This window comes from Podarcis bocagei (assembly GCF_964188305.1).
Source record: "Podarcis bocagei genome assembly, chromosome: 3".
Taxonomy (NCBI): domain Eukaryota; kingdom Metazoa; phylum Chordata; class Lepidosauria; order Squamata; family Lacertidae; genus Podarcis; species Podarcis bocagei.
This window is the reverse complement of record NC_138127.1, coordinates 107,525,230-107,542,028: the sequence shown is the minus strand read 5'-3', so window position 1 is coordinate 107,542,028 and position 16,799 is coordinate 107,525,230. Positions and strand designations below refer to the sequence as shown.

General features: G+C 48.5%; 1 protein-coding gene and 1 long non-coding RNA gene across 2 annotated transcripts in view; one reads left to right on the top strand and one right to left on the bottom strand.

Annotated features, from left to right (window-relative positions):
• Positions 1–16,799, top strand: part of LOC308584266 — a 480,133-nt gene that overhangs the window by 90,283 nt on the left and 373,051 nt on the right. The window contains exon 2 of the long non-coding RNA XR_014006721.1: positions 6,775–8,626. This is a non-coding gene — a long non-coding RNA (uncharacterized lncRNA). The remainder of the gene's footprint in view (positions 1–6,774; positions 8,627–16,799) is intronic.
• KIF13B (kinesin family member 13B) overlaps positions 1–16,799 on the bottom strand; it is a 204,265-nt gene that overhangs the window by 154,548 nt on the left and 32,918 nt on the right.

Genomic DNA, 16,799 nt, shown 5'->3' with positions numbered 1-16,799 from the left:
TTTAATAGAAATTATATACAGAAGCTTTGCTGTCTCAGACACTGGAGGCAGAGCCGACAGGGCTGGTAGCCACGGAAAGTCCTCTGTGAATTTCTCTAACCCTCTTTTAAAGCCATCCAAGTTGGTGGCCATCCCTGTGGCAGGGAGTTCCACAGTCTAACTGTGCACTGCATGACAAAACCTTTTCTTGTATCTCGGGACTCCTGGCTTTAACTGAACCAACCCAAAGGCTTGGAATTGGTTCAGGGTGGGTTTTTCATAGCGTTGTGGGCGTTCAGTTGGCCAAGGGTATGGCAGAGTTTTGAATTGATTGTTGTCGTTGTTGTCCCTAGGACTCGGTAGCCTGGCTGCATCCTACTTGAATCCTGTGGGCGGCTTCCAACAAAATCTTAAAATACAATACTCCATCAAACATCAAAAGCTTCCCTAAAAAGGGCTGCCTTCAGATGTCTTCGAAAAGTCTGGTAGTTGTTTTTCTCTCTGACATCTGACAGAAGGCGGTCCCTGCCTGGTTCCCTGTAACTTGGCTTTTCGCAGTGAGGGAACCGCCAGAAGGCCCACGGCGCTGGACAGCAGTGTCCGGGCAGAACGATGGGGGTGGAAGCCAATGGAGGTCTTTCAAGACCAGTGTTATGTGGTCTCGGCGGCCGCTCCCAGTCACCAGTCTAGCTGCCACATTCTGGATTAGTTGCAGTTTCCGGGTCACCTTCGATGGTAGCCCCACATACAGTGCATTGCAGTAGTCCAAGCGGGAGATAACTAGAGCATGCACCACTCTGGCCAGACAGTCAGCGGGCAGGGAAGGTCTCGTCCTGCATACCAGATGGAGCTGGTAGACAGCCGCCCTGGACACAGAATTGACCTGCGCCTCCATGGACAGCTGTGAGTCCAGAATGACTCCCAGGCTGCGCACCTGGTCCTTCAGGGGCACAGTTACCCCATTCAGGACCAGGGAGTCCCCCACACCTGCCTGCCTCCTGTCCCCCCAAAACAGTACTTCTGTCTTGTCAGGAGTCAACCTCAATCTGTTAGCCGAAATCCATCCTCCAACCGCCTCCAGACTCTCACAATTGTGCTAAAGGAGACGAGCCCGTACCCTCTGCCCTTCCGTGGCCCTACCAGCCTCAACTGCCTTCTTTGCCCCTTCGCCACAGCTGCCGTTGAAAAGGAAATGTGTTGCAGAAGGCTTTTTCTTCCGAGAGACCACCCAAGCAAAGGAGAGATAAGAGTCTTGGAGAAGACATTTCCTCCTCAGCAGAAACTGTCATGGCAAATAAACCCCTCTTCCTCACCACAGCTGAACCCACTTCCCGCCCCCCAAAAAGCCCCAACTGCAATGTTTTGCGGGTGGGTTTCCATTTTCTGGTTTTTCTCTCCTGACCCTTAAGTGATTTCCTGAAAGCGTCACCTAAAATACCTGTGCTCTGTGCAGGGTATCCAATACAGTGATACATCAGGTTAAGTACTTGATTCGTTCCGGAGGTGTGTTCTTAACCTGAAACTGTTCTTAACCTGAAGCACCACTTTAGCTAATGGGGCCTCCCGCTGCCACCGGAGCCCGATTTCTGTTCTCACCCTGAAGCAAAGTTCTTAACCCAAGGTACTATTTCTGGGTTAGCGGAGTCTGTAACCTGAAGCGTATGTAACCTGAAGCATATGTAACCCAAGGTACCACTGTATAAGATAGGCACCAAATGGCTCCTTAAGCAAGGGTTATGGTCGCCGGTTTTGGGAACTGCATGCTCCCATCATCCACAGTCACAGGGTATCCTGATGGGAGCTGGGGTCTGACAACATCCAGAGCAGAGAGTGTTTCCCCATCCCAGGCTTAAGAGAATTCTCTAAACGGCCTGTGTCAGCTGACATAAGGATGGTTAAACCTGCTGTTGAATAACGATGTGTAAATTTTAGAAACTTGACTCTTCCTTTTGCAGGGACCAGATGTGTTTTCCTGGTAACACATTTACTTCCTACTGCTCCCCTCTCTCCCTACTTATTTTCACTGCCTAAATTTCCTTTACAAGGAGGAGGAGGAAGAAATAACAATAACAATGTTGTTGATGATGTTGTTGTAAGGAAAAACAACTTCACAAAATTTTGTCTACTCAAAGACTTCTGTGACACTTTGCACAAAAGGTCTTCAACGCAATGCATGGCAATTTAAAACAAAAAAATACTTTATAAAACTACAGGAGAAGTATACCAATCATACTGCAGACCAGGAATGAACAACAAGTAAGTGAGAGCTGGTAGTAAAGGCTCTGTAAATATAATACAAAAAAGGAGTGTGTTCACTTATTTTAAAAACCCATCCGCTTCTTAACATCTGGCCACCATCTCTCAACACAGATCGTCTTCCTGCCTGGCTACTATAATTTCCACGGTTTTGATTAAAGGAACAGCTCGTTAATACAAGAAGGGCCTGGCTTCCTGAATCAGGCCGAAAGCACATCTATAGCATGTTTGCATCAGTGTCAGAGGCACAGTTAGAAACTCAGGTACGTAAGCTAGGCGTCAAACGGTTCCTTAAACCAAGGTTACAGTCACCCTGGTTGCCACCCTCAAATGTTTTTCGGAAGGGGCACCCAAAGGCGAGCCCAAGGGGTCCAGGTAGGTGCCACACAGCTTAAGGTATTTGGGCCCCGAGTTTCATGAAGTGTTGTAGGTTAAAAGAAATGAAACAAAAGCACTTTGCACGGGGCACAGAAACATGTTGATAGCCTGTGAGGTCGAGCCAAAACTGCTATGCAGGGAAGACACTAATTTTATTTATGCTTTTCAGGTTTATAAAGGTAAAGGGACCCCTGACCATTAGGTCCAGTCATGACCAACTCTGGGGTTGCGGCGCTCATCTCGCTTTATTGGCCGAGGGAGCCGGCGTACAGCTTCCGGGTCATATGGCCAGCAGGACTAAGCCGCTTCTGGCGAACCAGAGCAGTGCACGGAAATGCCGTTTACCTTCCCGCCGGAGTGGTACCTATTTATCTACTTGCACTTTGACGTGCTTTTGAACTGCTAGGTTGGCAGGAGCTGGGATCGGGCAATGGGAGCTCACCCCGTCACGGGGATTCGAACCGCCAACCTTCTGATCGGTAAGTCCTAGGCTCTGTTGTTTAACCCACAGCGCCACCCGCATCCCTTTTTCAGGTTTATACATCTCATTAATTTTACAGTCATTTTAACATTTCAAAACTTGACTTCCATCCCCCTCTTTCTGCGGTTCCTTAAATTTATTTTTTAATATCCAAATTCAATTAATTTGCTCATTTATTTATCTACTTTAAATATACACTCTTATGAAACTGCAGGTCATTACAATGATCCTGCCAATGTTCTTATCGGTTTACAAATTTATCTGTAGATATTCAATAAACCATTTCCATTCTTGTTTTATAAAAAGTTGGTCATCTTTGATTTATTATTCTTCCGGTTTTCGCCATTTCTGCATATTCCGTAAGTTTTCGTGTCCAATTCTTCCTTTGCTGGGACTTCTGCTTCTGGGGAGATGTTTCTTTTTTTTTCTTTTTCAAAATGCTTTTTATTGATTTTTCACAAACAAACATAAATAAAACTTAATCTTTTATAGTCATCATTCAATATCATCTTATTTACACTGCGTAAATTCACGCCCGGACTTCCTTCCTTCCCTGCTTCGGTTTTCTTAGTTTATATCTTCTCTTGCAGATTCTTACTTACTTTACACATCACAGGCTTTATGTTAGCCCTGCTACAGTTTTTAGACTTCTGCAGTTAATTCTTATATATGCAACGAATTTACTCCACTCTTCTTCAAACTTTATCCCTTTTTGGTCCCGAATTTTATAAGTCATGCTACCCAATTCTGTAAACTCAATTTTTTTTGCCTGCCACTCCATTACTGTTGGGGTCTCCTGTGATTTCCACTTTTGAGCCACAAGGATCCTAACTGCGATCCCTAATAGAAAAGATGTTCCTTTAGCCTGGCCTGAATCCCTTGTCAATCAATCAATGGCACTGGGTGACCTCATGTTTTGGGTACCATGCAAGTTGGAGATAGAGAAGGAAAACCTGTTTTTCACTTTCTTGGCGAGCTCCTTGCGCTAAAGGAGTGCCACGCGCCACGGCGCATGGGAATCACACGGTGTGCAGAGTACGGACAGTGACCACCCTTGGCTTGGTCAAAGGCGACGCCATGGCAACGGTTGAAGGTCACCCGGGGGTGAGTTTTTAAGACCTCCGCGGGCTCCCCGACACATCTGCCGCTCGTAAACGTTTCAAGCTCGATTTGGCGCAGCCCATGAAAGCAAAAGGCGAAAGCGAGCGAAGCCCTCAGACCAACAATGGTGCCGTCGTCTCGCAGGGGCGATATTTAGCATGCAGTAACAAGGCCTGCGCACGTCAAAGGCTGAGGGATTCACCTTGAAACAGCAAAAGAAAACTCTTCTCCAGAAAGCTCCAGGGCAGAAAATCCACAGGGACGTTCTGTGGTGCAAGTTGCAGCTGAGAAAGAAGGGCGCTGCTTTGCTGGGAGCGTGAGAAATTGAGAAGAGGCTGTTGGATCAGCCTAATGGCCCATCGAGTCCAACATGTTCTCAGAGTGGCCAGCTGTGGGAAACCAGCAAGCAGGATTTGGGCACTAAAGCAGGTCTCCCCTCCTGTGGTTTCAAGCGACTGGCATCCAGAACCATCGCTGCCTTTAGACTGCGAAGGCAGAGCTTTGCCATCCTTTGCCATCGCTATCCCTCTCCTCCTCCATTAATTGGTCCAATCCACTTTTAAAGCCATCCAGCTTGGTGGTGAAATAAAAAATGTAAGGTCTTATATATATAATAGATGGTCATAAATGTACCAACCAAGCACATACATAGATGTGTGGGCCACATGTCTGGAGCAGCACAGGAGGACCTCCCTGAAACCATTTTCAAATGTTTTCTCTGCAAGGAGGGAGGAGGTGGGGAAGCCTCCCCATTGTCCTTTCCTTCACAAATCCTGTCTTAAGGGTATGTCTGTGTATGAATAGGGTGAGCCTGTGACCTGGCTCAGGAACTAAGTATTTGTCATTACAAAAGACTGGCCAGGCTCCCCAGGGTATCCCATCAAGTAAGCATTAGCAGGTAACCTGCCAGACAGAAGGTAAACAACGCACTCAGATTTCTGTTGTAGACGCCCCTTTCTGTGATGTAGGTATGATGTATCTGGGGTGGGGGTGGTCTTGAGCTACACCCCTTCTGTGATGTAGGCTGGATGTTTCTGGGGGTGGTCTTGGACTCCAAGGTGGGCAATTTAAAATGTCTACATAAGGGCGGGCACACCTTTGTTCTGGGTCCTCCTCCTTTCCTGTGTGTGAGGGGAGCACCCTGTTGCAACAGTTCAATAAAGATCAGGCTTACGAGCTGCTTTGCTTCTCTGGTTGGCCTTTGTCCTTTTCTCCGACCGATGGAGAACCTACAAAGGACTCTATGAGGGCTCTTGTGTCCCCCATAAATGAATAAGGGCAGATTTACATTTATTACAGTGGCCATCACTTTGTTCAGTGGCAGCGAGTTCCACAATTAGGTGTGCCATTTGTGTGGGACCATGGGGGCTGGGTCCCCTCAATATGCCGCAGCCAGGCTGCGGCTAGGCCCCCTCGGGCCTTTTGGAGGGTGTTCTGGGCCCCACCGGGCCTTGTCACACTCACTCACACACACACACACACACACACACACCGGGTTCCCGCAATGCTGGGCGGAACCCTTTGGGCCTGTCTACAATTTAACTGCGCGCTGCTTTTCCACCCACCGGGGAAAGTGTCCTAACGATCACGCGCCCATTATTTTGTCATTTTTGAGGAGGTGCAGTTATTTCAAATGGCCCCCATGGTAGCTTTTCGTCTTCCCTATAAGCAAAAGATAGCTCTGGTGCTGATGACGATGAGGGTGCAGGTTCGATCCTCGTATGGGACAGCTGCATCGCAGAGGATTGGACTGGATGACCCTCAGGGTCCCTTCCGATTCTACAATTCTGGGGCAGGGGACATCGGCTCCTACCTTTCCCCACTTGTGAGTTTTCCAAAGCCAGCACCTCTTACACAGGACACTGCTTTAAACAGAGTGAAACCACTGGTCAATTGAGCTCAGTAATGTCAGTACTGGGTGGCAGCAGCTCTCCAGGATTTCAGACAGGGGTGTTTTCCCAGCCCTGCTGGGGATTTCCTGCGTGCAAGCAAATGGTCTACCACCGAGCGGTCACTCTTCCTTCTTTATTTTCTGATGCCACAAGACTGCTTCCTTTTGGGTTCGCCTAGTACTGGTTGTAGGGACGCGGGTGGCGCTGTGGGTTAAACCACAGAGCCTAGGACTTGCTGATCAGAAGGTCGGTGGTTCGAATCCCTGTGATGTGGTGAGCACCCATTGCTCAGTCCCTGCTCCTGCCAACCTAGCAGTTCGAAAGCACGTCAAAGTGCAAGTAGATAAATAGGTACCACTCTGGCAGGAAGATAAACAGCGTTTCCGTGCGCTGCTCTGGTTCGCCAGAAGCGGCTTAGTCATGCTGGCCACATGACCCGGAAGCTGTACGCCGGCTCCCTCGGCCAATAAAGCGAGATGAGCGCCGCAACCCCAGAGTCGGTCACGACTGGACCTAATGGTCAGGGGTCCATTTAATTTTACCTTAGTACTGGTTGTAGACACCGTAAAAAGCAGAGACATCACCTTGCCAACAAAGGTCTGTATAGTTAAAGCTACGGTTTTCCCAGTAGTGATGTATGGAAGTGAGAGCTGGACCACAAAGAAGGCTGATCGCCGAAGAATTGAGGCTTTTGAATTATGGTGCTGGAGGAGACTCTTGAGAGTCCCATGGACTGCAAGAAGATCAAACCTCTCCATTCTGAAGGAAATCAGCCCTGAGTGCTCACTTGAAGGACAGATCCTGAAGCTGAGGCTCCAAGACTTTGGCCACCTCAGGAGAAGAGAAGACTCCCTGGAAAAGACCCTGATGTTGGGAAAGATGGAGGGCACAAGGAGAAGGGGACGACAGATGACGAGATGGTTGGACAGTGTTCTCAAAGCTACCAGCATGAGTTTGACTAAACTGCGGGAAGCAGTGGAAGACAGGAGTGCCTGGCGTGCTCCGGTCCAGGGGGTCACGAAGAGTCGGACACGACTAAACAACAAACAACAAAGTACTGGTTGCTTCTCAAGTACACACTTCCTTCAAGCTACAAGCTCAGGAGCAGAGAGCCTTCCCTTAGAAAGGTCTCTTGATTCTCCAGCTCACGCAAGAGAGCGCCCTTGGGGGGTGAAATCCCCCAAAAGGATGTTACTTTTTTCTGTATGCCACAACAGCTGCGAGAATATTGCTAACAAAGAATTGGCAGAAACAAGATTTACCAACTATCGAAGAATGGCAGATGAAGATGATGGACTATATGGAACTTGCCGAACTGACCGGGAGACTCCGAGACCAGAGAGAAGAGACGGTGGAAGAAGACTGGAAGAAGTTTACGGAATATTTGAAAAAAATATGTGAATATTTAAATCTTAGTATAGCTTTGGAAGTGGATATAGGCTGTAGTGTTAGAAGTAGAAGATAGTGTATTTTAAAACAGTATTATTTGTAAGTGATAAAATGTGAAGTTATTTTAAGTGTGATTTTAAAAAAAAGATGGTTAGAAACTATGATATATGTAAACTGCTAAAGATGAAGTAAATTGAAAATCAGATAGGTGGGACTTGGGGAAGCCCAATTAACAATGTTTAGAAAAATAAGGATATGACAAGAATTTGTTTGTATTGTTTGTTTTTTCTGTTTGTGTTCTTCATTTGTGTTATGAAATGAATAAAAAATTTTGAAAAAGAGAGCGCCCTTGAAGGGTTTAAGGGAGGACAAAAAGCTATATATGCAAACATCTCCGATCTATTGCTCACTGAGTAGATAAAGGCTTCCTTATCGGCTGCAAACTTACAAATAGCCTAGAAGGGGAATGATGTGAAAGTACCTGGCTTAATCTCCAAGGCAGCAGCAGAGGAGGAGGAGAACAGCTGAGCCAGCTCAGCAAAGCAAACAGACACCAGTCCAGTGATATTTATTAACCAATTTGTGGTGGGAAAGCATCCAAACCTCCTCCACCTGTAAAGGAAACCTCGAGAGGGCAGGGGAAAGTGATAAGCAGGAGATCCACAACCAAGTCAACAACACTGACCCTGGTGAGGTCCACGCTGTGAAGTTCTACCATCCTGTGATAGGAATTTTGAGGTCTTAGGTATATGTTAAATGTTCATAAGTGTACCAACCAAGCACATACATAGATCAGCACAGGAAGACCGACCTGAAACCATTTTGATTCCCAAACTGAGCCAATGTTTTCTCTGCAAGGTCAAAGTGGGAAAACCTCCCCATTGTCTCTTTCCTCACAAATCCTGTCTTAAGGGCACATTTAAGATATGAATAAGGTGTGAGCCTGTGACCTGGCCCAGGAACTAAGTATTTATCACTACAAAAGACTGGCCAGGCTCGCCAGGCAATCCAATCAAGTGACCATTAAACAGGTAAGCTGTCAGACGAGATAAACAACACACTCAGATTTCAGCTGTAGACCGCCTTTTCTGTGATGTAGGTATGATGTATCTGGGGGGTGGTCTTAGGTTACACCCCTTCTGTGATGTATGTATGATGTATGGAGGGGTGGTCTTGAGCTTCAGGGCAGGGAAAAGGGCAGATTTTTGTTTACAACAATCCCAAATTAACAATTACATTGAAAGAGTCACTGCAGGAGAGGGTGAAACTGCAAAGCACATTTTCTAACTATGCCAACAACATACTGATAAGGAAAGGCATTCCAGCTGCGATCCAGTGCTACGCCCACGAGTCACCTTATGATTTAGGAAAGAAATTCAGTTTGCAGGGTGTCGGAAAAGGCGCCTCTGCTTTCCGGGCTATAACTCTCCGCAGATTCACCACAAGAAGATTTATGGGAATTGTGCAAGCCAGCCGCCAATGCAACAGATTGCGCAAAATAAAAACTAAGAAGGGTAGAGAACTACTGCATCTTACGTTAGTCAAGTCTGCATGTGAAGGTAAAGGTAAAGGACCCCTGGAAGGTTAAGTCCAGCCCAACGAGACTATGGGGTTGTGGCACTCATCTCACTTCCAGGCCGAGGGAGTCGGCGTTTGTCCACAGACATTTTTCCAGGTCATGTGCCCAGCAGGACTAAACCGCTTATGGTGCAAAGGAACACCGTGACAGAAACCAGAGCTCATGGAAACACCATTTACCTTCCTGCCACAGTGGTACCTCTTTATCTATTTGCACTGGCGTGCTTTCGAACTGCTAGGTAGGCAGGAGCTGGGACAGAGCAATGGGACCTCACTCCATTGTGCGGATTCGAACCACCAACCTTCTGATTGGCAAGACCAAGAGGCTCAGTGGTTTAGACCACAGCGCCACCCACATCCCTGCACGTAAAAGAGCGTCTCCATGAAGAAGCATCTCCATCCCCATTGTTCAGCCCGGACACTGAGGTCCAGCTCCGAGGGCCTTCTGGCGGTTTCCTCACTGCAAGAAGCCAAGTTACAGGGAACCAAGCAGACGGCCTTCTCGGTAGTGGAACCGGCCCTGTGGAACGTCCTCCCATCAGATGTCAAGGAGATAAACAACTGTCTGGCCTTTAGAAGACATCTGAAGGCAGTCCTGTTTAGGGAGATTTTTATTGTTTTATTGTATTTTTAATATTTTGTTGGAAGCCACCCAGAGTGGCTGGGGAAACCCAGCCAGATGGGCGGGGTATTCTTATTCTTATTATTTAGTGTGCCTATGGGAATTAGTGCCTATGGGAAAATAATGCCTATGGGAAATAGTGTGCTCAAACTGATCCATTCTTAAGGAAATCAGCCCTGAGTGCTCACTGGAAGGAAAGACCGTGAAGCTGAGGCTCCAATACTTTGGCCACCTCAGGAGAAGAGAAGACTCCCTAGAAAAGACCCTGATGTTGGGGAAAGATGGAGGGCACAAGGAGAAGGGGATGACAGAGGACGAGATGGTGGGACAGTGTTCTCGAAGCATGAGTCTGACCAAACTGCGGGAGGCAGTAGAAGACAGGAGTGCCTGGCGTGCTCTGGTCCAGGGGGTCACGAAGAGTCGGACATGACTAAACAACTAAACAACAATGGGAAATAGGATGGGGGGAGGTTCCCCTTTACCGTTTAGCAGAGATCAAATACCCATGCAGAAAAATAACGCCCACCAAGAGCTGCCAAAAAGAAAGGGTAGCCCCAGGGGCAATACTATCTGAGCACGAGAGAGAATCTCTGGCAGGAGAGAGAACTCTGGTGACTAGGAACAGAAGAAGCTGCCCTACACTTATATATAGCTCAGTACTTCCTACACTGGCTGGCAGCGGCTGTCCAGGACTTCTGGCAGGGTTCTCTCCTAGCCTTCCCTGGAGATGCTGGGGACTGAGCCTGTGGCACTGTGCCTGAAAAGGAGATGCTCTGAGCCATGACTGGCCGCCTGGTGCTCCCCTTCATCCTGTGTGTGAGGGTGGAGGAAGCTGGCTGTGGAGGGTGAACAGCTTGCAAGGGGGCACCCCCTTCAGTTGACAAAAGAATAGGCAACCTGCAGCCTCGGGCCTTTGGCCTCATTTTGTGTGTGTGGACGGGGGTGGACAGAATCACGGAGGAAGCGGAGGAAGGCAGGAGGGGGAAAGAAACAGATGGAAAGATGGGAGGGGGGACGCAGGAGGAGCCCCCCTGCAAGCAATCAGTTCAGACCTCCGGCAAGAATGGTTTTTGCAACTCAGGTCTCTTGCACTCTCCTGCAAAAATTGCAAACAGGAAAAGAATGGCTGTTTCACAGAATTGCAGAGCTGGAAGGGACCCCAAGGGGATATATTGATTGAAAATGTATTGCATTGTAACTTTTGAATAACTGCTTAAAAAATAATGATTCTAGTCCAGCCCCCTGCAATGCAGAAATCTCAGCTATAGCATCCCTGACAGATGGTCATCCGACCTCTGCTTAAAAACCTCCAAGGAAGGAGAATTCACAACTTCCTGAGGGAGACCGTTCCACTGTCTCAAGAATCACAGAATTGCAATGCAGGGATCTTTTGCCCAGCGTTGAGGCATCCCCGCAATTCCTTCATCCAAGTTGTTTATAGAGACGCTGAACAACAGGGCTAGGACAGAACCCTGCAGCACCCCATTCGTAACTTTCTTCTAGGACGACGAGGAACCATTCATGAGTACTCTGGGTTCAGTCAGACAACCACCATCAATCACGTCCTTGCAAGGAGCAGCGTTTAGCATCCTTTTACCCTTTAGGAAGGGACGCGGGTGGCGCTGTGGGTTAAACCACAGATCCTAGGACGTGCCGATCAGAAGGTTGGCGGTTCGAATCCCCGCGACGGGTAAGCTCCCCTTGTTCAGTCCCTGCTCCTGCCAACCTAGCAGTTCGAAAGCACGTGAAAGTGCAAGTAGATAAATAGGTACCACTCTGGTGGGAAGGTAAACGGCGTTTCCGTGCGCTGCTCTGGTTCGCCAGAAGTGGCTTAGTCATGCTGGCCACATGACCCGGAAGCTGTACGCTAGCTCCCTCGGCCAATAAAATGAGATGAGCGCTGCAACCCCAGAGTCGGTCACGACTGGACCTAATGGTCAGGGGTCCCTTTACCTTTACTTTACCCTTTAGGAACTTGTGCTAGAATTTAAATCTAAGGCTCTGCAACAGGGATCAGCAAACTTTTTCAGCCGTGGGCCAGTCCACCGTCCCTCAGACCTTGTGGGGGGTCAGACTATATTTTGGAGAGAGAAAAATTGAACAAATTCCTATGCCCTACAAATAACCCAAAGATGAATTTTAAATAAAAGCACACATTCTACTCATGTAAAAATATGCTGAGTCCCGCACCGAGCGCAGGCCGGATTCAGAAGGCGATTGGGCCGCATTCAGCCCACGGGCCTTAGGTTGTCTACCCCTGCTCTACGAGCAAAAGGGCCTGGACGTTTTGCCCTCACTCTCCCTGCTTATGAGGCACTAAAGCGACTTCTGAAAGTGTGTTTTGGGGGACACAGAAGGCGTGGAACGAGTGGGTGGCAATGCCCATCGCAACTGCCCCCCGCCTCTCCATGTTGCAACGCGCCAGCACGTTGAACATTTCTGCAGGCTCCGGGAAATCTCAGGCCAGCCCCTAGGAATCTGAAATATTTCTATCCAGCTCTACTTGTTGCTCCTTAATATTAGGATTATGAACATTCTTCTGTAACAGGCTCCATTCTCAAAAACGGCGCTGGCTTTAATAGGAGAAGAAAGCAGCCGTCTCGGGCAGGGAGAGTCGGTCAACAAGTTGTGCCAAAGGATTCCTCCGGCCCCAGATCCTCCTTTGTGAAATGTCAGAGCAGGTATAGAAGGAGCTGCCCCCATTAAAATTATACAGTATTGCTTAAAAGCAGGAGTGCGAAGAAGGGGGACGGTGACGGCCGAAGGCTGGTAGTCTTGTCTGGTTTCTCTTGTCAAAAGGGCAGACCCAGCCCAGAGCGAAGGGTCCTTGCCTTCTGCACGGCCAACAGCAGATGTTGCCTTCCTGTAAAACGGACTTATAAAGAGGACCCCTCAATAAAAGAGCCCTATAAAATGCTGGGTTTCGTGGGGAAGGGAAAAGGGCCTTCTCTGCCTTTGTCTGCGGCGCAAAGAGATACGGACAGAGATGTCACAGAAGACAAAGGGGAAAGTATCTTACTCAGTCCCTGGGGATCTCATTAATTAAAAATCTTCCTTTCAGCAGAAGCCCTGGTGTATTGGGGATGGAAATGAAGCCCCCCGTTTTTGTTTTATCTTGCATCTGTTTTCGAGCGGAGAGGCTCACATATGGATTTCAATGGCGAGCCCCGCATGCCATGCTGGCAGAACTGACAGCCGGGCCAGACAGGAAGGGGGCAAGAGATGCACTCCGAGGTGGGTCAAGAAAGAAAACCACAAGCTGAAGCCATCACTATGCTGAAAACTGGAGGGTACTACTACTACTACAGTAAAGTCATACCTCGGGTTGAAAGCACTTCGGGTTGAGCAAATCCGAGTTGCGCTCCGTGGCAACCCGGAAGTAATAGAGTGTGTTACTTCCGGGTTTCGCCGCTTGCGCATGCGCAGACGCTCAAAATGACGTCACACGCATGTGCAGAAGCGGAGAAAAGTGACGTGCATGTGCGCAGATGTGCCGTCACTAGTTACGTTTGCTTCTGGATGCGAACGGGGCTCCGGAACGGATCCCGTTCGTATCCAGAGGTACCACTGTACTACTAATAATAAAAAAATATTTATACCCTGCCCATATGGCTGCGTTTCCCCAGCCACTTTTGGCGGCTTCCAACTGAATATTAGGTAAAGGTAAAGGGATCCCTGACCATTAGGTCCAGTCGTGACCGACTCTGGGGTTGCGGCGCTCATCTCACTTTACTGGCTGAGGAAGCCGGCGTACAGCTTCCGGCATGACTAAGCCGCTTCTGGCGAACCAGAGCAGCGCACGGAAACGCCGTTTACCTTCCCACCGGAGCGGTACCTGTTTATCTACTTGCACTTTGATGTGCTTTCGAACTGCTAGGTTGGCAGGAGAAGGGACTGAGCAACGGGAGCTCACCCCGTTCGGGGATTCAAACTGCCGATCTTCTGATTGGCAAACACAATAAAACATCAAAACCTCATCAATTCAGTGAAGGAACCTCCAGAAAGCCCTTGGAGTTGGACCTCAGTGTCCGGGCTTGCCTGGGTAAGTGGGGTTTTTTCTAAGTAGAGAGAGATTTAAAAGGATTTATCGCCAGCTCCGAACCACCCAAAGCTGGGAACAACCAACTGTAATCGGTTCATCACCGCAGTGCGCCAACAAAAAAATTCCTGCACAGCCGCCTGCACTTAAGAAGTGATTCCAGGGCGAAGGTTTTGGTTGTTTTGAAAGTGGGCTGTGTGGGCCTGAAAATCATAGAATTGTAAACTTGGAAGGGACCCTCAGCGGTCATCTAGCCCAACCCCCTGCCACGCAGGAATCTCAGCTAAAGCACCCATGATAGATGGCCGTAAAGTTGGATCCAAAATGGTTTGAACGCCAGTTTACATGGGTGGACATGTTGCACATACTGCTATTTTCCTTTGGTCCTTTAAAGTCTTAACCAGTGTTTCTCAACAACCTGGGTCCCCCGCTGTTGCTGGGACTACAACACCCATCATCCATAGCTACTGGTCAGGGATGATGGGAGTTGTAGTCCGACAACCGCTGGAGACCCAAGTTTGGCCGAAGCTGGTCTTTAGCCTCAGGCCCCTTGACTTGCACTAAGCCCCAGGTCCCAGACATCTCACTGCAATGGGAGTGCCAGCAACCAGGGAGAGTGGATGGTCACAAGACTGGAGTCTATGGACCAGAATTACCCGTTGGGTAGGTTTCCTCCATGAGGAGGAACTTGGCTCTTCCTCAGAGATTGGCTCATGGTAGCCACACCTATGAGGTTTCCCTAATGGGCAATTCAGAATTGCAAAAAAAAGACTTCATGCACAAGGCTAAACTGGGTTAATATATAACAGAAGCACTCGACTCCAGAGCCTTGTTGGGAGACCTGGACGTTTACTCAAAGCAAACAATCTCATGCACTGAAAATAAAAAAATATATATGAAAGGGGCCAGCTCAGGAGCAAATGTTTGGCTATAGCCAAGAAATACCAGTTATATTGACCTCTCAGTCAGCTTTTTCTAGTAAAAGGCGGGGGGGGGGGGATCACAGGCAATTCCACCACCGCCCCCCCCTCACCTAGAAAGTATAAAATCTCACACACAAAGACCCAAACACACCACCTAAGAAAAAGCACATTTCTCCTCCGGGCTGTTTGTTGACAAAACGCTAATATGATCATCTTTGGATGACTAAACCCAACAAGGATAGCCAGAAGGAGCTCAAGGGGAAAACCTCGCTCTACAGTTATGCAGAGTACGCCCAGGGGAAAGTTTCTCCCTCGTTTTAGGGATTTAACAAAGAGCTCGTGTCCTTGAGGACTGAATTAGTGCTCTCATTTGTCTGTTTGGGGTTCAAACTGTCTCAGGGAACATATCCACCCACGCACAACCACCTTCCTCCAGCCTCTGAGATTAACCAAGAAAAACCTGCGTCTACCAGGAGCAGGGCCTGTGCTGTGGTGGCCCCTGAAAATAATCGAATGCTCGTCCTTTGGAAGTTCACTGAAGCAAAAATGCTCTGATTCTTTCAAAGCCCTGAAAGTTGAATTTATCTCATCCCCTGCCACTGATACCTCTATTTCTGTTTAGTTTTTTTAAAAATAAAAAATAATGGCTTTTCCCCCTAGACCACCTTGGAAACTTTGTTAAAAAACAGCACGTCACCCATCACCAAGCAGGTGCCCCTCCAGACGATTTGGACTACAACTCTCATCACAGCCATTTTGGCTGGGATCGATTAATATTATTAAATTAAATTTATAGGTAAAGGGACCCCTGATCATTAGGTCCAGTCGTGACCAACTCTGGGGTTGCAGTGCTCATCTCGCTTTACTGGCCGAGCGAGCCGGCGTACAGCTTCCGAGTCATGTGGCCAGCATGACTAAGCTGCTTCCGGTGAACCAGAGCAATGCACGGAAACACTGTTTACCTTCCTGCCGGAGCAGTCTGCATGTTTAATTCTTAATTCCATTTACAGTCGTACCTTGGTTGCCGAACGCCTTGGAACTTGCATGTTTCAGCTTGAACGATCAAAAACCAGAAGTGAGCGTACTGGTTTCCAAATGATTTTCGGAAACTGAACATCTGGCGTTGCTTCCAATTGGCTGCAGGACGCTCCTGCAGCCAACCAGAAGCAGTGTATTGGTTTTCAAACAGTTCCAGATGTTGAATGGACTCCCAGAACGCATTCTCTTTAAGTACCATGGTAAGGTAAAGGGACCCCTGGCCATTAGGTCCAGTCGTGACCGACTCTGGGGTTGTGGTGCTCATCTCGCTTTATTGGCCGAGGGAGCCGGCGTACAGCTTCCAGGTCATGTGGCCAGCATGACTAAGCCGCTTCTGCCGAACCAGAGCAGCGCACGGAAACGCCGTTTACCTTCCCGCCGGAGCTGTACCTATTTATCTACTTGCTCTTTGACGTGCTTTCGAACTGCTAGGTTGGCAGGAGCAGGGACCGAGCAACGGGAGCTCACCCCGTCGCGGGGATTCAAACCGCCAACCTTCTGATCGGCAAGCCCTAGGCTCTGTGGTTTAGACCACAGCGCCACCCGCGTACCGCCCTATATCCGAGGGTCTCAAGGCGGTTCACAGAATAAAATTACAGTGGACACTACGGGTTGCGAAAGTGATCCATGCGGGATGCATGTTCGCAACCCGCGTCTGTGCAAGCGCAGGTTGCAATTCAGCGCTTCTGTGTTCGCGCGACCGCCGAAACCCGGAAGTAACCCGTTACGGTACTTCCGGGTTTCAGCGGTCTTTAACCCCAAAAAATGCAACCTGAAGCAGCTGTTATCCGAGGTATGACTGTATAGAGCTAGACAGGGTGGGCTCAAAGCATCAGTTTTCGGGTTAACAGCTGGACGCACCGATCCACTGTGCCACTGGGGATATGCACATTGCAACCACACAGGGAACTAAATCTGGAGGAGGGCAGAAGTAGAACCCAGAACTTTAGAAGGGGAGAGGCTATAACTGGCCCTGCACTAAAACTCCCGACTCCCATCAGTCCCAGCCAGGACAGGGATCAGGGATAATGGGAACTGCAGTTTGGCAAAGATGATGATGATGATGATTGATGATGATGATGATGATGATGATGATGATGATGATAATAATAATAATAATAAT